This window comes from Castor canadensis, chromosome 10 (genome assembly GCF_047511655.1).
Source record: "Castor canadensis chromosome 10, mCasCan1.hap1v2, whole genome shotgun sequence".
In the NCBI taxonomy this organism is placed as follows: domain Eukaryota; kingdom Metazoa; phylum Chordata; class Mammalia; order Rodentia; family Castoridae; genus Castor; species Castor canadensis.
In genome coordinates, this window is record NC_133395.1 from 147218355 (window position 1) to 147242658 (window position 24304).

The 24304-nt window shown below is 44.0% G+C and overlaps 1 long non-coding RNA gene across 1 annotated transcript; it reads left to right on the plus strand.

The window, feature by feature from the left end:
- Positions 1 to 564: 564 nt before the first annotated feature.
- On the plus strand, positions 565 to 24290 carry LOC141411360 (uncharacterized). The gene is made up of 3 exons (XR_012436121.1): positions 565 to 816; positions 3274 to 3408; positions 24125 to 24290. It is a non-coding gene; the product is annotated as an uncharacterized lncRNA (long non-coding RNA).
- The last annotated feature ends 14 nt before the right edge of the window (positions 24291 to 24304 follow it).

Below are 24304 nucleotides of genomic sequence, written 5' to 3' on the forward strand. Positions count from 1 at the left end.
GGAAGCAACGTTTATTGTGCCGGCACTGACCCAGCGGGCTCCTGTCCAAAGGCTGAGCCCCGAGAACAAAGGGGTCTCACCTTAGATATCCTTGCAAGCAGGTTACAGAGCAAAAAGCAAAGCTCAACTCCATTGCCTGTTTCATTTCTCTAGTGCTATGTGACCTTCATGTTTCAGTTCTTTAAGTTTTTTCTCTCTGCTGTGCCATCCTCTCCCACTGTCTCGTTAGAACACCAGCCTGTTTCTCTTCTGCGCCTCCTCCCTGCTACACCCTCCCTCCCTTCCTTTTTCCTCTTTCCCCTCCCCCCTCCTCCCCTTTCTCCTCCTATCGTTACCCCTGGAGGCTGGTGGGACCCCAGTCAGGCGCTGGAAATTCTGTCCCGCTGTCCCTCCCCCTCCTATTCCCTCTCTCCTTCTCTCCCCTCGTCCCCTCCACTCCTCTCCCCTCTTCCTTTCCCCTCCCCCTCCTCTCCTCTCCCTTCCCCCTCCTCCCCTCTCCCCTCCCCCTCTTTTCTCCCTCCCTTCCTTCCTCCTCTTCTCACCTGAGCCCACACTGCTGTTCTAGCCATGATGCAGTGCTCTGTTCCGTTCTGCCTCTCCTGCTAGCTTTGACAGAGATGAAGAAACTGAGACCCAGAGAGTTGGGCACCCTGAACCCTGGACAAGTCCTTGTTCAGCCCCTGAGCTTGTGATTGCAGTACAGTTCATCATACAGTGGCCCTCTGGAAAGAGACGGACAGACTGTGGACCAGCTCAAGGCCAGAGAGCAGGACTCATTCACCTTCTGCTGCCTGTTGTGCATGACCAATAGGTCTGGTAAGTGTCTGTGGACTGACTTACTGACTGTATTTCAGGGTATTCCAGCAGCAAGAGGAGGGGAGTGCATGGTTGTCTTTTATATTTAATGTTACCTGTTGGAGAAACTCAGTAAAAGTCAAACTTTTGTCAAAGTCAAACTGCTGCAAATAGGCTTTGTACACCCTCCCAGTCTATGACCTTCACTGCCATTCTCAGTGGATCCGTCTCTGAGTGTGGTTTGCAGGCATGTGGATAGAGGACGTGCTGGCTGCAGTGCAGGAAAAGCTTGCAGGTCCCATTTGCTTCACAGGAAACAGTTATTTTTTACATGCTGCACAGTGTGATATGTCTGGACAGCCGCCTCAGAAGGTGTCTGGGGTGCCAGCCCAAAGGCTGTGACTGCGCTCTCCTCCTCTTCTGCTCTGTTTCATGAGAGGACGATTGAGGGGGGCTCACTCTTGAGGGGACTCGGCTGCAGGGAGTGATGCCAATTCCTTCGGTACTCCAACAGCCATAACTCAGTCACATGGTCATGGCAAGGGAAACTGGGAAATGTGGTCTTGTGTGAGGAGGATTTGTGAGTGTCTCACCAACACGTGTGTAAAGACATGTGTATCAACAGAGTATATGTAGCATAAAGGATGGAGGACTAGTGAGAAGAGAATAAAAATCCTTGTCTTTGCTATTTGTATATTTTGGCTGTAGAGTGAGCCAGGATTGCTGATGCATAGATGTGAGGGTGAGGGACAAAAGGGACCAAAGATGATTCCTGAATGTTTGTACCATAGAGGCTCATGATACACAATAGTGGACAGAACAGAGAGGAGGCATGGGGATTGTTGGTTTTAGGGTAAAGGATTCCAGTTTTGTCTTGTTAAGTTTGACATTAGATACCCACGTGGACAGGTCTCTGGATGACAGTAAAGGATGAGGCAGTAGGTATGCATTTCGGAGCCAAGTCACATGGACAGTGTTTAGTGCCCTGAAACTGTGGGTGATCACTTAGGGGTAGGGTACTCTGAGCCTTGGGGCACACCAGAGATGGAGCAGAGGGAAGGCTGTAAGGAGGCAGAGCAAGGGCATCTCGATAGGGAGCCTGGAAACCAGGTAAATGTGACGATGCAGAATTTGGGAAGAGATTTCAAAAGAAAATAGGGCCCATTGTGCTGAAGACCACTCAGAATGTGAACAAGAGGGTGACCAAAAAGGGACCATGGAGGTTAGTGATGGCCCCATGGAGGTTACTGATGCTCTCTGTGGAACCAGGATTGTTAGGTGGTGGGATTGTTAGGAACAGAGCCAGTCAGATGAGTTCTGGGAGATAGGAGGTGAGAGAGTGAAAGCCACAACTATCCATTGCTTTTCTGCTTAAGGAGAATGACACACAGAAGGGATATGCAGCCCGAGTACTGACAATGGTGGTCTCTGAGATGTGGCAATGAGCTCACTCTGGAATGTTGTAGATTTTGCCCACAGCAATCTCTGATCTGTTACTATATTGATCAGCTGTACATAGATGTGTTTAGAAACGTAGATCTTACTGCTGAGGGGCAGTGTGTGTTTTGGGCATGCCCTGATCACTTGGGGAGGAATTTTATAACCTGTTGTTAGATGTCACCTCTTACTGGTCAGTCATGGTGGGAGGTTAGGGTCTTGCAAATCTTTCCCGAGTGTGTGCTCAGAGCTCCTGTGCTGTTCATTCCTTAGGCTTTCCTTCGAAACTTCCTTGGTTAGCTTTTTCTTTGCTGTAAGAGTGTCAGCACCATCATAGGTGTCTTGCAGTATTAAACAATTGCTGCTGCTTGTTTTTATAAGTAGGCATGGAGAAAAGGCACACTGGGCGAAATCTGAGGGAGGCAAAAGGAAGAGAAAAGCTTTGAGTGGGGTTTTCTTTAGAAATTCCAGAAAGATTAAACAATGACTTCCTCTAGAGCTTTTTTTTTAACTTGATAAAACTTTATTCTTTTTTCATTTTTATGGGCATATATTAGTTGTACACAGGGATTTCATTGTGGCATTTCCGCACATGCATACAATGTACCCAAATCAAATTCCAACCCCCATCCCTCCTGCTCATCAGCCCATCCTCCTTAAAACAGTTTCACCAGGTTTCATTGTTCTGTTTGCATACATGTGTGTACCATTCTCAACCACGTAGGAAGGCCCTCCCTTTGCCCTCCCCTTTTGCTCCTCCCTCCCACTGGCACCCACCCCAACAGAACCTATTTTACCCTCTTCTCTGGGGCTTTGAATGAGTTCCAGTCCTGTCTTCCTCCTCCAATGGCTGCTATGCTGCAATTTCACCATGTTTTCTAATGCTTGGCTTTTAAAGGTAGCATGCAGGAAGGGATTGGGGTGGGAGTAAAAACACCCCAACTACTAACTGGTCTTACAGTAGTTAGCTGTTTTCTTTAGTGAGTGCTGTGGAGTTTGTTGCCGGTGTTTGGTTAATTTCTTCCTCTCCCTTCTATTCAGCTTTCACCTTTCCCCGTCCTTGTTCCGTTCCCCTTACCGGCTTGCTCCATAATTAATGATGTGAAATCATTCATCTGCTCTCTTCTGGAAGTTACTCATATGTGCAAGCATTGCCTGTGACAGGTGCATCTCCAGGTAAGGAAAGGGGCACTTGTACTTCAGCTTCCTTTAGTTTTGGAAGATCAAGTGAAAAACCAGAATATGAAACACACAGTGGTCACTTCTGAACAAGGTTATTCCTTAGTTGATTTTAAGAATATTTACAAGGAATAGCTTTTTGAATGATTTATTGAGAACGGGGTGGGGGGGCGAGGGAGACTTGAAGCGATTTACATTTATGTTCAATAAAGCACTGATTGTGGAGTGAGGAAACGTGTATAGTAAAATCATAAAACCAGAAAACAGTTCCAACAAATCTTAGAGATTAGTCCTGCAAGATCTATAACTCTTAGTTATTTGAGTTTTGTTTTTTTGCTTCCTTGTTTTCTTCTGAGATAGGGTCTGGTTGGTAGTCCAGGCTGGCCTCAACCTTAGCCTCCCAAGTACTGGAATTTCAGGCATGGACCACCACACCCAACTTGGGTGCATTTTAAATACAGTTTTGACACAGATGAGAGACTCCTAGAAGAACCTTATGGATATTATGAATGTGGGGTGTTATAAGCTCAACTCAGGCAAGAGGAAACCTGTTTGAATGTAATCACTGGAACAACCTTCAGTTGTAACAAACTCCATAAGATGCCAGTGGATTCATGGAGGAGAGGTTCTTTTAAGTATAATAAATGTGGGAAGGCCCTTGCTAGAAATGCCTCTTCACTGTGCACTGGAGACCCATGCCAGGCAGAATCACTGTAGTTTTAAAAGTGAGCATCCATATTGCTGAGAATTCAAATTCTTTAGCCACACCCTAATTTTAGAGATGATGATCTCTATAGTAAAAATAAATGTGGTAAAGCTTTATTGTGCATCGGAGGACTCATAGAGCAGACAAAGACTGTATTGGGGTCCCAGGGTGGCTGTAACAAATTAACACAAACTGGATGGCTTTAAGCCATTGGGATTTATGCTCTCAGAGGTGAGGAGGCCAGAGTCAGAGCAAAGGTTGAAATTCTTTTGTGGGGGTATCAGCTTCCTGCCTCTCTGCTGGGCTCTGTGGCTTCCCATAGTCCTTGATCTCTCTCTCTCTCTCTCTCTCTCTCTCTCCCTCTTTTCTTTTGTTTCTTTCTTTGTTGGTGGTACTAGGGCTTGAACTCAATTCTATGAACATTCTAGGTAAGCACTCTACTGCTTGAGCCATACCTCCAGCCCTCTTCTTGGCATTTCATGATGTGTGGCTGATTCATTTCAGTCTGTCTCTCTCCTCAGATGGCTTTCTTCTGTGTCTCTGTGTCCTCCACTCTTCTTATAAAGAAATCATTTGTTGTATTTGGGGCCCACCCTGGTTCGGTGTGACCTTGTCTTAAATGATTACATCTGAAAAGAACCTATTTGAAAATTAGCCTAAATTCTGAGGGTCTGGATGGACATAGACATTGGGAGGGACAATATTCAATCAATTACAAGCCCTGTGAATGGAACAAGTGTGAGAAAGCCCAGAGCCATAGCCCACTTTCCAGTCAGTAGTACAAAGAAGTCCTTTGAGTGTAAACGATGAAGGAAGTTCTTCCACAACAAATGTTTCCTTTGAAACATTATTAAAATAATTTGTTACTCGAGATGCAAAAACTGTCACTGCATATCTCTTTTTTCATTGAATGCATATAAATCTCAATGTAGTGAGTATATATAACCCTTTAGATGCCTCATTAACTACAGAGAATGCATACTGAACAGAAAGCCTTTGATTTTAATGTCACAAACCCTTGACCTGTACCTCTGACCTCATTTAGTCATCAAATATTTCACACTTTTAATACACCTTATCCTGGTACTAAAATCATCAGAATGTATGAATGTGCATGAGTTGCTAACCAAGTGAGAACCCATACTGTGGTCAAGCATGAGAACTCACACAGACAAAATTAGTTCAGGAAAACAATCTGGAAAAGAAGTCTATTGTGAATCCCCAAGTTCATCTTGAGAACAAATGTGTTGTCTAATTGGGAATGTGTGGAACTCATTTAAGTATATTCTAATAAATTGATATTAGATACTCAACTAAAGAGAAAAACTTGGATCTTTATAACTCTCCAGTTACAGTTTATACTTTTCTTATGTATTAAACAGTTCAGGCAGGAGGGTAAAAACTCACATACATTTGAAAGGAATAGTAATATTAAGGGTAAAATTCGTGTTCCCTGTTCTTTTAAAATGTTATTTTATTTTTTAAATCTACAAGTTAAGAGGGACACAATTTTATGGGGATCATGTATCACATTTTGTCAAATAAAAATTCCTATGAATTGTATGATACAGCATTATCTTAAGTACCATTAAGACCTAAAAAAAAAAAAACCTCCAAAACTATGTCATTTCATTTATTATCAGATACACCATGATTCAGATGTGGAAATGCGGGGGGTCACTGATCCTTCCAGCCTTTTTGTGATGGCTAAGTAATACCTCATCTGATGAGAGGAAAAAACATGACTGAAATTGAGCCCAAACATGCAAAATCAAGTTGTTTCCTTTCTGCCAAAAGTCTTGGAGTAAATTGCAGTTATTTCTGAAATGCTTTACTTTTCTTTTTAAAAATTTATCTTTGGAGCCTATCCATATAAAACAATTTTTTAAATAATTTCATTACCTGTGTGCTGTGGGTTTGGCACCTGTTGATTGTATTTATCCCTTAGATTTGGTCACATTTCACTGGTTCTTCACAGTTTGAATGATTTTGAATTACATTTGTGATTGTTGTGTTTTACATCCTGGTGAACAACTCTTGTTGGGACATTTTTTTGTCTTGGAAAGAATCAGCTGGTTGTGGTTCACTCTTGTTTCATCTTCTGTGGTTGGTTCACATCTGGGCTGCTTTGGTTTCAGTCTTTCCCACGTGTGCACAGGTTTAGCCTGAGACTCTTTCAGGAAGACCCTCAGAGATGGGGGCCTCCCCTTATTTGTGGTCCCTCCTCTGGGATTTCCTCCTATTCTGTATGGCCCTCAAAGTCATTTCTCCTGCTACTTCTGACCAGAACATGATTTCCTTACCACTGCCAGGCTGGTTCAGGAGAGGAAACGAAAGCACAAGAAAAAGGAAATGGGAAACTGAGCCCCGTGTAGGTTGTGTCTCAGGCTGTCACTCTTTCCAGTATCTGCCTGCTTTCGTTTGCTTCTTAGTGTTCTCAGGTGGTTGTCTTGTAAATTTTGTTCAAAGATATGAGCTCTAATCTGCAAGCAGATTGGGTTCTACCACAGCAGAACTAGAACTCTTCTGCTACATTTTAATTTTTAAAATTGTTGTTTTATTTCTAGAATTTTTTTCCTGTAGATTTGTTTTTACAGTTCAGGGAATGTAACCCAGGGCTATGGGAATTCTGAGAAAGTGCTGTACCACTGGGCTACATCACCAGTCCATGTTTTTTTCTTTGCTTACATTTTGAGTCCCATATTTATTCAATATTTATCATGTACATATCACATATGTGTTCTAATATCTATTATTAGAAATCTAGTTCTTTTTTCTCTAAGTTTCACAGAAATTAAAGAATCTTAATGTTCTCAAAATTTAGGTTTTGCATTATGTAGAGTTGATCTTAATTTGGAGAATTTTGTGGGTGATTGTACTCAGGACCCCATGCTTGCCAGGCTAGCACTTTACCACTTAAGTTATGCCCATGGTCCTTTTTGCTTTTAGATTTTTTTTCTAGATAGTGTCTCATGCTTTTTCTTGGTTGGATCTTTGACCTTAATCTTACTACTCCGCCTTCCAAGTAGCTGGGATTACAGGCTTGCACCACCACACCTGGATCTGTGCGGTTTTTGAGAGCGAATTGTTATTTGCTTCTTCCCTGCTCTTGAAAACTAATGACTGGGGATTAGACATTATGAAGCACACATTTTTATTTTACTTGAAGTCCAAACTAACATGAAAGAAAAAGCTGGACCAATCTTACTGTCTTCTTTGCCCTTCACCACACTGTGTAATCCACACTTTCCCTTAAGGAAACTCCTGCTTGGCTTGCCTCTCAATTCTAAGTGTTCACCTCCAGTGAACCCAAGGCCTGTGCCCTACCCTGAAAGAACAGTAACCTGTCAGTTACCTGCTTGTCACTAAGTACCCCAAGCAGAACAGGCTTGCCAGGTGGCCAGATATTCAGGTTTTAGGTCATTCTTCATGTTTGCACTGTGGGATTAAGTTCATTTTGGTAAATGCTACTATCTATTGAAAGGAATGTTGGTCTTGATTTAGGCAGAATTTGAGCAGTGGTTTTCAGAATGACTACCCTGTCCCATCCCCTAGAGCAACAATACCCACATTATATATGCGAGGAACAAAGTCCTCAGACTCACATCACACAGGTGATTATCTGTATTGCAGAAAAAGTGCATTTGGTGAGAAGCAATGACTTTATGATGCTAAAATTCTCTGCTGTGTCTGGTAGTGTGTTAGAACAGCAGGGACATTTCTAAGGTTTGTTTACATCATTAAAACTAAAATGACAGAAAGATTTGCTATGATAATCCTGTTAGTAAGGGGATACTTCACTGGTTAGAATTTTGACCTTATAGTCCTTAAAGGTGATGTGACGATTAAATACTTGAATTAACGTTCTATTCTGCCTCCCTGAGTTTCCTTCATCTTGACGTATTCCTAATCTAATAGGTTTTCATAAGGAATTGTTTGCAAGTATATAGATCACTCTTATTTTCATCTCCCTGTTTTCATTAGTATTGTTAAATAATCCCAAATAATAAAGCCTATAAATCTTATATGTATGGAACCTGTAGAGATTTTTCTAGATTTGTACATGGCTAGTGTTTAAACATTTCCTCATACAAAGGAATTTTATTGGTGGGACTGGGGTTTGAACCCAGGGCTTTGTACTTACAAAGCAGGTGCTCTACTACTTGAGCCACACCTCCAATCCATTTTATGGTGGTCATTTTGGCGAGGTGGTCTTGTGAACTGTTTGCCCAGGCTGGTATCAAGCTGTGATCTTCCTGATGTCAGCCTCTCAAGTAGCATTACAGGTGTGAGCTCAGGATTACAGCACTGGTTCAAAGATCAAAGTATTGTACACACATATATAGATAGATAGATAGATAGATATCCTATGTTTTGTGATTAATCATTTTAAATACAATTCACTAGCTTATCCTAAGGCTATCTATCCATCAATGAGTAATTTAGCATTTATTGTCCTTCCTCCCATTGGATTTTAAGAACTTGATTATTCATTTTTCATTACTGATTAGCACCAAAGGGCTGATGGTGGCATAGCCATTGCTTACTTACATTGAGCCACCCAGATGAATAGAGTCATCATACCACAGCATTCCCTAGAAGGAAGTGACAACAAAGTCTAAGAAGTGTGTGGTCACAAAGACACTCCTAGGGAGGCTTTAGAAAGGCTGGGCTGTGCAGATGTGGGGATCACCTCCTATGCCTCCATAAGAGCATCACCCTGGAACCACTGGAGAGGGCCATGAGCTCTAGAAGGAAGACAGCCTGGAAGGTCACCAGTGTGGAAAATAAGTGCCCAAGGAAAAAATTCAGTGGCCAAAGAGAGCAGGATTCAGTGACAAACATTACATAGACTACAGTCACGTTGTGGGTGGCAATGGTGGTGTGAGGATTTAGATTTGAACTTTGACAAACAGGGGTGTCTGAGGCTGAGGGTGATGGCCTGGAGGACATCAGCAGGCAGGTGCCACAATGGAGAGCTCCCTCGTCAACCTGTACAAGGAGATCATTGATTTACATTTGTTTCCTCATAGCTCTGAGACCCCAAATGTCTAGCCATGATCCCCGTGTCAGCAGTGTCACTAGGTAGATTGGGGCCATGTCACTGATATTCAGGCCAGGGCCTGGGCTTGTGCTTCAGAGGGAATCTGAGGACGTAGAAGAGAAGGATGGTGCTGGCCACAATTCCAGCAGCAACTTCAGAGAAAAGGCATTTCTCATGGCAAGAAAAATGTAAGGTGTTGCTTTTGTTCATGCTATGATGTAGTGAAACATACCGAATATGCATAATGTGAAATGTGAGAAAATTCTTCCTCACAAGTGTTATCACCTGCATCAGTCTTAGCCACCAGTACTGCCTTCATCAAAATGTGTGTTCATCCCAGTGTCCTTTTCCCTCAAAACTCAAGTCCACCCCCCACACCAAAGCCAAACCCTTCTCTCTATAGCACCAACATCTCTGAATCATGACTGGGTGTGTATCCCATTGCTGGGGTGCTGTAGGTCTGAGTGTTCTGTGCATCAGTAATTCCTGTATTTAGGAAAAGTATGTCCTCATTTTTAATTCTCATTTTGTAGTATTTCAGGGGTAGGGTTGATGTATTTTCTGCTTTATCTGCTCCATCCTGAGTGCTCAGCACATAGAAAGAGTTCTACTGTTGTAGAAGGTGGAAATAAGACTGTCCCATGAGCATCAATATGGTAGCCAGGCACTGTTGTAATATCACAGTGCTCTCATTTTGGTTCATAATTGCCAGATCATAAATTCAAATATTCTTTTTTTTGGTGGTATTGGGGTTTGAACTCAAGGCTTTGTACTATAAATCAAATATTCTTAACATATTTACCAATAAAATGTTGATAAGTGTGGGCTCAAGTCAGACTGCTTGAATGCATTTTGGTTTGTATTTTTGGCTTTATTATTTTTTAATTAGCATGCAGTGATAATTGGGGTTTCATTGTGATAATCCCATACATGTGTATGGTGCACTGTGAACAATTCACCCCCTCCATTACATTGCCATTCCTCTTCACCCTTAGTGTCTTTTCCTGTCTTCCTATTCTCCACCCCCCACCTAGATAGTTCCCCTCTTACATTCATGTTTTGTTTTGGGGTGCTGAGGATTGAAGTCAGGGTTTCATGCATTCTAGGCAAGTGATCTACCACTGGACTGCTCCGCAGCAGATTGCTTTAATTTAAATATGTAGTGTGTCACTTATTGCAAGGGCGACCCTGAGCAGTCACTTAACACATTGAAAAATACAAATAATAATGTTATAAATATTCTGGAGATGCTATGAGTTTAAAAAGAGTAAACCCAATGTGGAAGAGCTAGGTAAGTGTCCTGTGTTTATAATCCTAGCTGCTCTTGAGGGAGAGATCAGCAAGATCACGGTTCAAAGACAGCCCAACATGGAAGAGTTAGTGGAACATATGATCCCTATAGAAATGTCAGCTGTCATTTTTATAATTATCTAGTTCCTTGTACATGTGACTTATGGGAGTTAATAGTTACTAATTTCCTAGTATCCCTACAAAAAAGGAAGAGGAGGAATGAGTACAAATTAACAGACAACTGCTCATAATCTTTGTAGAGAGAACTCTGGTGGAATTTTAGATCTTTGCTTTGGTTCTCCTAAGATAACCATCCATCTGATATATTTAAATTTTTCATGCCAGAAAAATGTAGTGTAAGTGTGTGGAGTCAGTTATCAGTTCTTAATTGGAATGTGTTCCAAGTCTTCTTCTTTCTCCATTCTTAGGTATGTAGAGTCGGGTTGGTACACCACATTTTAAAAGGATTCAGGGTGTTTTGATTAATATTCAGGATCATTCCTATTTAGGGTTTTAAGGAGAGGACAAGTATCCCTCCACCCTGAGAGGTGGTTGTCTGTAGGACTTGAAGCTTTAGTGTCTCCTTCAAGTAAGTGATGATATTTCTCCAGACTGGAGAGGCCCAAGCATAAAATTTTACTAGAGATTTTGAAATGACCTACTTCATGGACTATTTCCCACAGAATGCATCTATTCACTTTAAGTTTTATGAACGCAGGTACATAATATTGTAAAGTGAATCCAGTCGCCTGTTCTTGAAGTTTTAGCTGGTCATCAGAGTGGAAACCTAAATTGTTTTCACAGCTACTCAGAGCATTGTGGTCCCATGAGTTACTCAGATAAAGAATTCTGAGGAATCATGAACTAAAGTATTCCTAGCGGAGTAGCAATACTTATCTCTGACAAAGTAGATTTCAAACCTACATTGATCAAATGAGATAAAGAAGGACATTCCATACTAATAAAAGGGGAAATAGACCAAAAGGAAATAATAATCATCAATCTATATGCACCCAATGTCAACGCACCCAATTTCATCAAACATACTCTGAAAGACCTAAAAGCATATATAAACTCCAACACAGTGGTTGTGGGAGACTTTAACACCCCATTATCATCAATAGATAGCTCATCCAAACAAAAAATCAATAAAGAAATCCAAGGTCTAAAATATGCAATAGATCAAATGGACCTAGTAGATGTCTACAGAACATTTCATCCAACTTCTACACAATATACGTTCTTCTCAGCAGCCCATGGAACCTTCTCCAAAACAGATCATATCCTAGGGCACAAAGCAAGTCTCAGCAAATATAAGAAAATAGAAATAATACCGTGCATACTATCTGACCACAATGCAGTAAAAGTAGAACTCAACAACAAAAGTAAAGACAAAAAACATGCAAACAGCTGGAAACTAAATAACTCATTACTTAATGAAGAATGGATCATCGATGAAATAAAAGAGGTAATTAAAAAGTTCCTGGAAGTCAATGAAAATGAAAACACAACCTACCGGAACCTATGGGACACAGCTAAGGCAGTCCTGAGAGGAAAGTTTATAGCCATGAGTGCATATATTAAAAAGATTGAAAGATCCCAAATCAATGACCTAATGATACATCTCAAACTCCTAGAAAAACAAGAACAAGCAAATCCCAAAACAAATAGAAGGAGAGAAATAATAAAAATAAGAGCTGAAATCAACGAAATAGAAACCAAAAAAACCATACAAAGAATTAATGAAACAAAAAGTTGGTTCTTTGATAAAATAAACAAGATCAATAGACCCCTGGCAAACCTGACTAAAATGAGGAGAGAAAAAACCCAAATTAGTAGAATCAGGAATGCAAAAGGGGAGATAACAACAAACACCATGGAAGTCCAGGAAATCATCAGAGACTACTTTGAGAACCTATATTCAAATAAATTTGAAAATCTAAAAGAAATGGACAGATTTCTAGATACATATGATCACCCAAAACTGAACCAAGAGGAAATTAATCACCTGAATAGATCTATAACACAAAATGAAATTGAAGCAGCAATCAAGAGTCTCCCCAAAAAGAAAAGCCCAGGACCTGATGGATTCTCTGCCTGAATTCTATCAGACCTTAAAGAAGAACTGATACCAACCCTCCTTAAACTGTTCCAAGAAATAGAAAGGGAAGGAAAACTGCCAAACACATTTTATGAAGCCAGTATTATGCTTATCCCAAAACCAGGCAAAGACACCTCCAAAAAGGAGAACTATAGGCCAATCTCCTTAATGAACATTAATGCAAAAATCCTCAAAAAATAATGGCAAACCGAATTCAGCAGCACATCAAAAAGATTATTCACCACGACCAAGTAGGCTTCATCCAGGGATGCAGGGGTGGTTCAACATACAAAAATCAATAAACGTAATAAACCACATTAACAGAAGCAAAGACAAAAACCACTTGATCATCTCAATAGATGCAGAAAAAGCCTTTGATAAGATCCAACACCATTTCATGATAAAAGCTCTAAGAAAACTAGGAATAGAAGGAAAGTTCCTCAACATTATAAAAGCTATATATGACAAACCTACAGCCAGCATTATACTTAATGGAGAAAAACTGAAACCATTCCCTCTAAAATCAGGAACCAAACAAGGATGCCCACTATCTCCACTCCTCTTCAACATAGTACTGGAATTCCTAGCCAGAGCAAAGAAGAAGGAATAAAAGGAATACAAATAGGTAAAGAAACTGTCAAAATATCCCTATTTGCAGACGACATGATCCTATACCTTAAAGACCCAAAAAACTCTACTCAGAAGCTTCTAGACATCATCAATAGCTACAGCAAGGTATAGTAGCAGGATATAAAATCAACATAGAAAAATCATTAGCATTTCTATACACTAACAATGAGTAAACGGAAAAAGAATGTATGAAAACAATTCCATTTACAATAGCCTCAAAAAAATCAAATACCTAGATGTAAACCTAACAAAAGATGTGAAAGACCTCTACAAGGAAAACTATACACTTCTGAAGAAAGAGATTGAGGAAGACTATAGAAAGTGGAGCGATCTCCCATGCTCATGGGTTGGTAGAATCAACATAGTAAAAATGTCGATACTCCCCAAAGTAATCTACATGTTTAATGCAATTCCCATCAAAATTCCAATGACATTCATTAAAGAGATTGAAAAATCTACCATTAAATTTATATGGAAACACAAGAGGCCACGAATAGCCAAGGCAATACTCACTCAAAAGAACAATGCAGGAGGTATCACAATACCTGACTTCAAACTATAATACAAAGCAATAACAATAAAAACAGCATGGTACTGGCACAAAAACAGACATGAAGACTAGTGGAACAGAATAGAGGACCCAGATATGAAGCCACACAACTATAACCAATTTATCTTTGACAAAGGAGCTAAAAATATACGATGGAGAAATAGCAGCCTCTTCAACAAAAACTGCTGGGAAAGCTGGTTAGCAGTCTGCAAAAAACTGAAACTAGACCCATGTATATCACCCTATACCAAGATTAACTCAAGATGGATCAAGGATCTTAATATCAGACCCCAAACACTTAAGTTGATACAGGAAAGAGTAGGAAATACTCTGGAGTTAGTAGGTATAGATAAGAACTTTCTCAATGAAACCCCAGCAGCACAGCAACTAAGAGATAGCATAGATAAATGGGACCTCATAAAACTAAAAAGCTTCTGTTCATCAAAAGAAATGGTCTCTAAACTGAAGAGAACACCCACAGAATGGGAGAAAATATTTGCCAACTATACATCAGACAAAGGACTGATAACCAGAATATATAGGGAACTTAAAAAACTAAATTCTCCCAAAACTAATGAACCAATAAAGAAATGGGCACGTGAACTAAACAGAACTTTCTCAAAAGAAGAAATTCAAATGGCCAGAAAACACATGAAAAAATGCTCACCATCTCTAGCAATAAAGGAAATGCAAATTAAAACCACGCTAAGATTCCACCTCACCCGTTAGAATAGCCATCAGCAGCAACACCACCAACAACAGGTGTTGTCGAGGATGCGGGGAAAAAGGAACCCTCTTACACTGTTGGTGGGAATGTAAACTAGTACAACCACTCTGGAAAAAAATTTGGAGGCTACTTAAAAAGCTAGACATTGATCTACCATTTGATCCAGCAATACCACTCTTGGGGATATACCCAAAAGACTGTGACACAGGTTACTCCAGAGGCACCTGCACACCCATGTTTATTGCAGCACTATTCACAATAGCCAAGTTATGGAAACAGCCAAGATGCCCCAGCACTGACGAATGGATTAAGAAAATGTGGTATCTATACACAATGGAATTCTATGCAGCCATGAAGAAGAATGAAATGTTATCATTCGCTGGTAAATGGATGGACTTGAAGAACATCATTCTGAGTGAGGTTAGCCTGGCCCAAAAGACCAAAAATCGTATGTTCTCCCTCATATGCAGACATTAGATCAAGGGCAAACACAACAAGGGGATTGGACTATGAGCACATGATAAAAGCGAGAGCACACAAGGAAGGGGTGAGGATAGGTAAGACACCTAAAAAATTAGCTAGCATTTGTTGCCCTCAACGTAGAGAAACTAAAGCAGATACCTTAAAAGCAACTGAGGCCAATAGGAAAAGGGGAACAGGTACTAGAGAAAAGGTCAGATCAAAAAGAATTAAACTAGAAGGTAACACCCACGCACAGGAAATCAATGTGAGTCAATGCCCTGTATAGCTATCTTTATCTCAACCAGCAAAAACCCTTGTTCCTTCCTATTATTGCTTATACTCTCTCTACAACAAAAATAGAAATAAGGGCAAAATAGTTTCTGCTGGGTATTGAGGGGGTGGAGAGGGAAGGGGCGGAGTGGGTGGTAAGGGAGGGGGTGGGGGCAGGGGGGAGAAATGAACCAAGCCTTGTATGCACATATGAATAATAAAAGAAAAAGGAAAAATAAATAAAGTATTCCTAGCCTAGTTGGGAAATTGGTGAAGACCTTTGATAATTTCTAGTTTCTAAAATAGAAAATCCAAGTAAAAAAAGGAGTTAGTCTTTTCCAAAGCACTGATCAAGTAAAATGACAGATTTCTCCTTTCAATAAGCAATATTGTATTGTGCAATTCAAAATAGGCAGAAGAGAAGATTTTGAATGTTCCCTTCACAAAGCAATGAGGACGGATAACCTACATTTTCCTGAGCTGATACACACAGTGTTTGAATGTATGGAAGCATCACATATTACCCATAAAGAGGAGCAGTTGCTGTCTGTCAATTAGAAGTCTAGAAAAGAGGAGAGGTGAGGTGCCCGGTGAACAACAGAAGATCACTCATCTAATGGTCCAGCTATCTCCAAGATTTATGGGTCAAGTGTTACCAGGAAGGACACACAGCTAAATGGTCTCTAATGTGTTATTTGTGAAAAATGGGATATACCTTTCACGTAAGTTATGAAATACATACTGACAACTGTTTAAAACAAGATTGTATAGGTATATAACATTTAAAAGATAGTTTATAATAATTAGATAGAATGAAAATTCTAAAATTGCCTTCTCTCATGTCATTCCCATGAAGTACAGGCTTTAATTCCATTGAAAAAAATTGAGCTTTACAAAATTTGTCAAGTAGCATGCTTAACATTTTGTAAGTAAGGGTATAGGACTAGATTTCTTAAAAATTTAATTTTTAATTTTTTAAGACTAGATTATTTTCAGTATTATTTACAGCATTAAAGTCCTACATACATAAATGTTGAAGGAAAGACAGCAGTGTACCTATGGTATAAATTTGCAAGAATATTCTGGAAATTATGGCTTAAGTGGACCACTGCTTTAAAACCACTGGAAAATCTTACTTTGCCAAAGGAGAAATTTCACACTTGAAGAAGAATACTTGAATTGCTTTTCCCCAGAGTTTTGGTTAAGGGAAGTGACAAAGTTGGATATCTGCATAAATCCACTTTGAGCACAAGTGACAACAGAAGGTGTGGCTGCCATCGCTAACTGTCCCAGACTTTGTGGACCACACACAACTGTATCGATGAGGCACTGTCTCCAATTGTGTCTGTTCTATGGTGTGTGTAAACAGTATAAAGAACGGTACATGGTTCTTTCTACACTAGTGCATTATTTTTACTGGAAAACATTCTGATGAACATGCACAGTTCAAAACCAATTCATAACAAGCTGGAAGAAATCCTTTTCGTGTGTTCTCTCCTACCATGTTCCACCAGGCCCACACGGCCTGGCACAGCGTGCTTTGGGAGATTAGAGGGTAGAATGGCAACTCTTTCCACCACTGATGATCTAGAAGACCCTCCTCAAGTACGCTCGCAGGAGTGACAATGCTGAAATGGCTCTTGGCCAAGCCTAAAATTTTACTTTACACATGAATGAATGTCAAAGCGATGAAGAATGCAAACTAGGAATAACTGGGTAAATAAATGACTGCTATTTCAAAAGAAAAAAAAAACAAGTGTGAGAATTATCACTGTTTTTGAAAATTGAAAAAAATGGAACAATCTGTTTAGGTATGCCTGAACCTCCTAAGCTTATAGTACCATTATCCATTGTCCATAAAGGGGAAGAAAGGGCATTTGTGAAAATGTGTAACACCCGTCAGCTGCACATTCAGAAACTGTCTTAAGGGAAACCTGGCCAACCCCTACCTCAACTTGCCTGGCCAAGCACCACCATCTGTCACTGGGATGGCCCAGCAGCCTCAAAAATGGTCAGCGAGTGGCCAATTTGACACAGAGAATAGAGGAATGGGCATTTCTTAGGTCTCCCTAGCTCTGCCACAGGAAACCCAACATCCTTCCCATGTTACAGGACCTGGCCCAGTGTCCTCAGACCCCTCTCTCCCTTTCCTCTCCCCTTCTCCACACTGCAGCCACACTGCCCTCCTTTGTCCTTCCCCAGAAGCTGAGCTACCATGTGCCTCAGCACTGTCCCTTCACCAGGATGTTCTCCCACAGACCTTGCCTGGCTGCCTGTGACATGGCTCTGAGGGCTGAGTTCCTAGGTGACATCTCAGGGAGGCCTTCCCTGACCACTCTGTCCTCTCAGGTGTCCTTGATGTCCCCTACCCCCAAGCCATTCTTAGGAATACTCCAGCATTTCTTCTCTAACTCCCAACACAGTCTGGTTCACAGGACTTCATCATGCTACTGTGGACTTGTGGGTTGAATTAGGACAGGTGATAACACCTAATGTTCCCGTTGGTGGTGACACCATTGATGAATATGACACCATTCCTGTCTGCAGGTCACTCATAGGGATTCCATTTCTACAGCTCCCCTGCAAGGAGCTTACAGCATTGTCTTTTAATCATTTGTTGCTGTAGAGGTGGCCTCAAAAGTCCCTTTTCAGTTAACTCCTAGTACCACATCACAGCTACCCTTGTTCCATTCCAGATGCAAAACAGGAACACAGAAGATCATTTTTAGAGTGTCAATTTTGTTATAGGATTTTTGAGAAACAGAAACTTATTGGGAACCATGGGAGAGAAGACAGAGAAGAGCAGGACAGGAGAAGTGTCCCAGGCAGGTCTCTGATGGTTCCCTCAGGTGGAGTGGAGCGGCTTCAGGTCTCCAGGCAGCTTTGGGCATCTTTCAGTTCACCGCACTTGACACAGGATGCTTTGGAAGGCTAGTGTGGTACTGGGTGCCCTCCTGACTGGAATCCTGGGTGGAGGAGCCAGGGCAGTTGGCATAGCTCCCTACTGAAGCTGTTTAGAGTCCACTCCTGGTCAGTCCGCCACACAGTGATGTCAGCGTCTACATAAAAACAGGAGACATGTGAAGGACTCAGTGGCTAAACTCCACAGGACTTTTCTCTGAACCATGGCCACCCTGCTGTGCAGTAGAACTCCAAGCTGATTTGACTGACTCCTCCTTCCTCTGCCCTCTCCTCTGAGCTCTGGTAACCATCGTTCTATCCTACTTCTAGTTGGACGTGTTCAGATTCCACCATGTAAGTGGAGTCCAGGGGACCTGTCTTTCTGAGGTGCCAGATGTGTTAAGTAGCATGACTTAATCTCCCATCATGTGTGTCATCCCACACTGTGTGTGAGTACAGAGATGCAGCTCAACACAGCATCCCACTCCATAAATGTGCACAATTCCTTGTCAATTGAAAGGACATTAACAAAAGCGCAGCTAACATAAAATGCAGAGGCTGAGCTGGACTCGTCACCTACTTGGTTTTCTGTCTGTTTAGTGTCCACCCGGCTCCCTGGCCACTCACCTACTTGGTTTTCTGTCTGTCTGGTGTCCATCTGGCTCCCTGGCCACTCACCTACTTGGTTTTCTATTTGGTGTCCGCCCGGCTCCCTGGCCACTCACCTACTTGGTTTTCTATTTGGTGTCCACCCGGCTCCCTGGCCACTCACCTACTTGGTTTTCTGTCTGTCTGGTGTCCATCTGGCTCCCTGGCCACTCACCTACTTGGTTTTCTATTTGGTGTCCACCCGGCTCCCTGGCCACTCACCTACTTGGTTTTCTATTTGGTGTCCACCCCGCTCCCTGGCCACTCACCTACTTGGTTTTCTATTTGGTGTCCACCCCGCTCCCTGGCCACTCACCTACTTGGTTTTCTGACTGTCTGGTGTCCACCCGACTTCCTGGCCACTCACCTACTTGATTTTCTGACTGTCTGGTGTCCATGTGGCTCCCTGGCCACTCACCTACTTGGTTTTCTGACTATCTGGTGTCCACCCAGCTCCCTGGCCACTCACCTACTTGGTTTTCTGACTGTCTGGTGTCCCCCCGGCTCCCTGGCCACTCCGCTACTGGAGCGAGTCCTTCGGGCTGGAAGGCAGCAGCACATTCTCAGGATGCAGCAGGCATCCTCCTGGTCACTGCCTTCCAGCCCTGGCGCTGGTCACTGGTAGAGGGTGGAGTCCCACCAGGGGGTTGCCCTGGGTGTGGGGCTCCCTCTGCGTCACAGACAGAGGGTGTGTCCTCGCCCTGGAGTTTCCCCATGGGCGGACTGTTTTCTTCCAGGGCCGTGCCGAGGGACGACTTGCTGCTGTCTGTGTGCCCCCCACTGCTGTGGCAGCAGCAGGAGGAGGAGGAGGAGGAGAGGGCAGCCGCAGGACCAGGCTGGGGGGCGGTGTGCGGGGAGTTCGTCGTCTTCTGAAGCGTGGAGAGGGGCGAGGCAGACTTGGTCCTTCGGCCGCTCCCCTGCCCCGACTGCACGTCGTCCTCCGGCGGGTGCCCATGGGGCGAGGTGGTGATGGGGCGGAGGGCAGGCACACTGGCACTCGTCTTTCGGGGCAGAGGGAAGGGGGGAGGAGGTTCGGGGGATGGGCAGGACCTCGCCCTGTGACGCACGGGCTTCAGTTGGACGATGGCCTTGCGCCCCTGGCGTTTCTGGCACTGGAGCATGTGGTAGGTGCAGGCGGCCTCATCGCATCGCCTGCGAAGCAGAGAGTCCCGGACCTTGTGGGATTCGAATCCCATGTCTGTCATGACCACCACGATGGTGGGGTTCAGGCGGACGGGGAGCGGCTTTTCGCTGGAAGGTGTCGGTGGACAGTCCTCCGCGTGGCTGAGCCACGGGTGGAGCAGGACCTCCTTTAGCGTGGGCCTCTGCGCGGGGTCGGGGGTCAGCAAGCAGTTGATGAGGCTCCGTCCCAAAGCTGAAATGTGGTAGGGGAGGACGTACCTTCCCTTCAGGACCCGGGGCTTCAGCTCCTGGTAGCTGTTGCCTTTGAATGGCAGCTTCCCGGTGACCATGAAGTAGAGGATGACGCCCAGGCTCCAGACGTCCACCTTGGGGCCTTCGTACGTGTGGCCCAGGTAGACCTCTGGAGCCCGAAATGCTAAAGCACCACACGTGAAGTGCAGCTTCTGGCCGGGCATGAACCAGGTGCCCATGCCGAAGTCCGCGACCTTCACGTTGCCCAACTCGTCCAGGAGGATATTGTCGGGCTTCAAGTCCCTGTGGGCGATGCCCTTGGCGTGGCAGTAGTGCAGGGCGCAGGCCATCTGCCAGAACAGCCTCCGGGCCTCCCCCTCCCGCAGGCGGCCATGCTGTAGCACGTGGTGCCACAGCTGCCCTCTGCCTGCGTGCTCCATCACCAGGAAGACGTGCTGCTCCGCCTCGATGACCTGGAACAGCCGCATCACGTGCGGGTGCTGCAGGGCCCGCATCAGATCCACCTCCAACGCCTTATGCACTGTCTTCTTCAGGCATTTCACCGCCACCTCGGTCCCGGTGAGGCGGTGGTAGGCCAGTCTCACCTGGCCGTATCTACCCTGGCCAAGCCTGCCCAGGACCATGTACTGAGCCCTGAGGGTCTCCTCATCGGAGGAGCTGGCCTCAAGGCCAGGCTGGGCCATCCCCTTACTACACTCACTACGCATCCTAGACAGCAACACTAACGATGCTATCTAAAAAAGGAAAAGTACCTAAAAAAATAAACTAAAATAAATGAAAAAATAGAAAAGGAAACAAAAAAAGAAAAGCGAAAAAAATAAGCAAAAATAAAAAACGAAAACCCAAACCAACGAACCAAAGCACCAGAACCAACCACCACAAACGAGCTAACTATGGGAGTCCGGCAGGTCACTAACCAAGAGCTTCCTGCGCTATGTGGACAAAAATCCAGCCCAGCCCCCTCCCTTATATGCCTGCTGCTTGTGATTCCATCACAGTGGCTGCTTGTGAGGTCAGAGCAAGAAATGGACCAGTCCCGGCTGGGCCCCGCCCACAGTGGGGGTCTCAGTTTTTGGCCTCCAGGACCTTCCCCACTTTCATTAAAGGACCACAAAAGTTGCTTGCTTAGGTGGGTTATGGAGGTTGAGATTTAGGGTTTAAGAAATTAAAATCTGTAGGATGCTTCAGTGCCCTTTTAGTTTCTGGTTTGACAATCTGTAATACCTTTTGTTTTTAAAGACTCCTTGAAGTCTTTGCACAATATAATTACTTTTTGTTTGAAGTCTGAACTCAATATATAAGTGTTTCTTAAATTCTGAGTGGTCTCAAGGTGATGATATGATTTACCTGACATTGTAAGATAGCAGCGTTCTGTTTTTTAAATTGAGTAAAGTACCTTTCATCATAATTTCCCCAGAAGAATTTGATTTCAAAGACCTGAAGGCCAGCAGGAAATGGGGGAATATATTCAGTGTTGTATGAAAAACAAATTAACCTGTCAACCAAGAATTTTATATCCAGCACAACTGTCCTTCACCACTGAGGGAGAAATCAAGACACTCCCTGGTATAAACATGCAGGGAAGACGTGGGCTTGCAGCTGTGTGTGAACAGCATTTTGTATGTGGTTAAGTTCCTCTGGCACAAACATCAGCGTGGTGTTGCTGCAGGACTTTACATGTCATCCCCACGGTGTCCCAACAGAAATGTATGGAATGTAACAAATGGAGATGAGACACAAACACATCTTCAGAAAGTCCACCAAATGTGAAAGGGATAGGAAACAAGGGACAAAAGCTAAAAGTCATGGAAACAAACGGCAGAGCGACAGACGTCATTCAGCTCTTCCTTACCAGTGGTCACTGCAAATATCCACTTTATACCCACTGCCACACTCAAAAGACAAGAGACTGCAGAATGGATGGAAGGCTTGACCCAAGTGTGTGCTGTCTGCAACACTCACTTTAACTCCTCATTGGAGATGGGAATGGCCAACCTTAGAGGGAAGTGATGATGCTGTCCTGTGAGTAGTGGCAGTGACCAAGTTGGAGTGCAAGCCACCCCTTTAGATCCTTGTGCACCTAGCTGAGGGTCATTTGTAAGACTAACTGATCCTTCCAGGCATGCCCAGTGAGTGCTGCTGGTATGCTTCCTGATATGCTTGAGATATTTTACATTATTGAAAGTGGTTTGTAAAGTGCATTTGGTCAGCTCCTTTTAAAGGTATCCTTTCACATAGAAAGTGACTCAATATAGGGAGTGGGAGAGGAGAGTCAGAGGAAATCCTGCCCTAGTCCTTCACTCTCATACACACAGTGTGGTCACCATTTGGTTCCCTTTCAGTTACTTCTGAGATGAGACTCAGGTGCCTGGGGTGCACTGAGAAGGTGCTCTCTGGTGCTGTCCTGTTGTGGTTCTGGTCATGGAGAAACTGAAGAGGAAACCTGGAGGTCCCTGCTAGATATGGGGTTTATTGGAATTGCAGGCAAGGTCTCAGAGAGGTGAGCACACTAACAAGTTGAATGACCAGTGGGTCAGGCTGGGCACATTGAATCTTTCTCTGTGCTTCACCGGGATGTCCAGTGGTGGCCAGCTGGACCTAGAGCACTGGTCCTCTCCCTAGGACCACTGTATCACACTGCTGACCACCAGGAGAGGAGCTCTAAGTGAGACTACAGAAACAGTGGTTTCATTAGCTTGCCTGCTTTGTCCTTCAATGACTGGCATTCCGAGGTTCCACTGACTCAGGGTAAGTGCAGGAATCAGGGTCTCTCCCAGATGACAGCAGTTGACCCCATTTCCCATTCTGCGTGAGTGATTTTGGGTCCTACAGACAGCCCTCATCCCAGCAGTCCAGCCTCCGGCCACTTTACTCACCCCTGGACATGGCCAGAGCTTTTAAAATGGAAAGAGGAGTTTCAGGCCTTGGTGCTAAATGTCCTCCTTTCAATGATCTTGGAGCTGGGAAGTGGGATGGGGAAGGGGGGAGGGGAGCAAGGAGGTAGTCTCGGTAAAGTCGGGCCTGGGGTGATCCCTGGGACCCTTTAAGGTAGAATTTCAATGAGGGTTGTCCTGCCTTAGGCAAGGGGATACTGAGATCCTGAGCTTTCCTACCTGGGCCAGCCCCGCTGGGAGAGGGCATTGTGTAACCTCCCAGGCCCTGGAAGAAGCGGCCCTGTTGTAAATTATGTGCTGCTGCTTGTATCTCCTGAGGTGGAGGTGGACTTGCCTCGTAAGGAGAAGCCCGACCTTCACCTTCAGTGCCCACTGTACCGAGCTGTGTCCTCATTTGCCCTCCTCCTCTCCTGCCCCTGAGGTCTCCCCAGGGCACCCTGATGCAATCTGCTGTGTTTTCCAGGCTCGGTCCTGAACACGTACACTCCTCTCACATGGCTGGGGGCAATGCTCAGGCAGGCAAGGGGAGTTACATCATTACAGGTGACAAAGAATTGTGACACTTGCTCTGAGCTGGTAGACTCAAGGGGATGTGGCAGAGAAGGAGTGGATGGGCCCTGCTTTTGTGACATGTATGGTTGATGGCAGGAGGTAAATGAGTCTCTGAGATGAAAGAAGTGGAAGCATTTGATGAAGGAATGTGTGAGTGAAGAAAGGTGAACAGCTCGCTGCAGTAAGAGCTGCAGAAGGTGAGAATGATTTCAGATAGGGTGGTCAGGTCTTGCTTCCTTGAGTGGACTCCAGCTGAAACCTCCACTTGGGTAAAGAAACAGTATCAGTGGCCTGCAAATTCCCCAGTACGTCCTGTGGTGTGGGGTTTTGTGGTGCTGAGGATCAAACCTGGGCCTCACACGTGCTAGACAAGTCCTCTGCCACTGAGCCACACCCCAGCCTGCTTCCTAAGTGCTGTTTTACCCAGTATGTCACAGTCCCTGTGAGGAAGGCAGGGTGGTGGCTGATGTCTTGCAGATGAGGACACTGAGGCCCAAGGCCATGTGATTGCTGACCTCTGTGGTTCTTTCCTGCCTTTCACAGGTTCAGGCAACCCAAGGGATCTCAGAATGTCAAGGAGGAAGCCAGCCAGCTAACTGAAAAGAACATGCCTGCTGGCAACAAAAAATCCAGCCTAGACCACCTGAAACCCTGGAGAAGTGGTTGAGATGAGCTCCCCTGTGCAGGGGCAGGGTCCTGGCCAAGAGAGAGGAGGCCCCAGAC